This window comes from Nuphar pumila, chromosome 16, assembly GCF_984573655.1.
Source record: "Nuphar pumila chromosome 16, dmNupPumi1.hap1.1, whole genome shotgun sequence".
In the NCBI taxonomy this organism is placed as follows: Eukaryota; Viridiplantae; Streptophyta; class Magnoliopsida; order Nymphaeales; family Nymphaeaceae; genus Nuphar; species Nuphar pumila.
The window spans coordinates 40,726,338-40,728,535 of NC_143264.1; positions in this window are offsets into that span (position 1 = coordinate 40,726,338).

The following is a 2,198-nucleotide window of genomic DNA, read 5'->3' on the forward strand; positions in this document are numbered from 1 at the left end:
ACATGCAAGAAAACAGAGGGCTCTAAGTCCTATAGAGATAGATTTTGGAAAATTTTTTGAAGAAGCATACATTGTTTTCATACAATTCCTAAATTAAGGAGTGTTGTATTAGACCTAAGTCTATGTGAGCATGAATAATTCTCCTCAATATGGTCCTACCAAACCATACCTAGTCTATATGCATTCCATGTCAGCTGGGTTCAAGTCTAGGCTCCTAGGTTCACATGATATCATAAAGCAAAGCTGACATTCCATGGAAATCGATTTTGACAATTTGAACTAAGTAGAGCATTAGATTGATCAGGCAAAGACAGGTCCCATCACGGTCGCCAAACCTGTTATCATCGCAAAATTTTTAACTTTTGCGAATCAAACTGACATTTGAAAAAGATTTTGAAAATAACTCGCCTCCGTTTTAAAATGCGGGAAAATTCCGTAGAATGGGACTCGCCTGTCGGTACGAGGTTCAACCGTTCCTGCCACCTTTAACAGAGGTAATTGAACCAAGGATCAATCTTATGCTCTACTCTATTCAACTTGTCTAAATCATATTCTAATTTTTAAATGCACATAGAATCAGGCATGTGCTATGAATTTTCAGAAAATGCACATTTGAAAATATGATGTTTGCTTTGAATGATTGAAATATTTAGAATAGATATCACATGGAAAATCGTGAATTGGGATTTGAAATATACTTCTGAGAGAAGTAAAAATCAATTTTGAGGAATCCTTGACATTTGGTGAAAATCGATTCTGAGAGACTTGGTTTCTCTGAATTCAAACTTGGAAATTGAAATTCTAACTTAGAAAATTTGAATTTGGAACTTGGGAAATACTTGAAATATCATTGGCAAATCCATATTTTGAGAAAATCGATTTTTGAATAAGACTTAGAAAGATTTTGATTTCTCTAACTTCAAACTTTGAAATTGACTGCATAACTTGGAAAATTGAGTTTATGAACTTGAGAAACATTTGAAATATTCTTTGAAATTCAATGCTTTTGGGAAAATCGATTTTGCTATAAGACTTAGGGGATTTTGAGGAATTCAATTTCCTTGACTTGGAATTTGAATTGGAATTGGCAAATGCATGAAATGAATGAATATGAATTTGAGAAATACTTTTTTGTATTTTGAGAAATGTAGTGCATTTTGAAGTTAGCCTAAGAGTGTAGGCTGAATGTGGCTAATGTGAAGATCATAAATCTAAGTATCATTCGTATTCTGACTATGGCCATAAATACAAATTCCACCAAGTTTATAAACTTCATAAAAGCTAGTGCATGTGCCATTCGTGTAGACCATGGTGAGTTTGAATATGCATGAATCATCATCCATCACACATTGAAATTATAAAAATAAACTATATGCAATGCAACCTAAGCTAAGCAGGAAATGTAAATTCTTATTCCAAAGTTTAATTACAAATTACATCACTATTGAAATTTAAATACATGAAAAAATAAAGTCTTCAATGTACCTGCAAAACTAGAAAACTTGTTAGTGAATATATGTTGGCTTTTCTAGATTTATCCAGTAATATCTAGAAATTACTGGATTTTGCTAGATATAAGCCTTTTTGCCATGATTCCCTTAAATCAAAATGATAAAGTATGAAATAAAATTGAATAAATAAGGAAGATAAGATATGAAATTTCGAAATTGGGGTCCAAATGACCAAAATACCCCTAATAACAAGACTATGGCCTTGAAATTAGGGTTTTTAGAAAGATATTTTGATAAAATGCAAGTTTTGAAATTTGAATGGAATAAGTTAAGCTAAATATGATGTGACATGCTTAAATATGTGAAAATTAGGGTTAGGGATTTCGAAATTGAGGTCAAATGATCAAATTTCCCCCGATAGCAAGACTATGGCCTTGAAATCAGGGTTTTCTGAAATAGATTTTGGTAAAAACTTAGGTTTTATGCACTAAATGAAATCAAATGAGCATAAAATTAAACCTAAAGCATCATAATATGATTATGAATATGATTAAACCCTGAAACTATATGCTTATGCACGAAAATCCAATAATATCAAAAAATATGATTTTAACAGTGTTTTTGGATCTTTCAGGTATCCTATTTTGCCATTTTATTAATTCAGACATCAAATGGATTCCAAAATCCATAAAAATTGATACCTGCACTTGTTATAACCCTAGTTTTGACTTAGAATTATAAAAATAA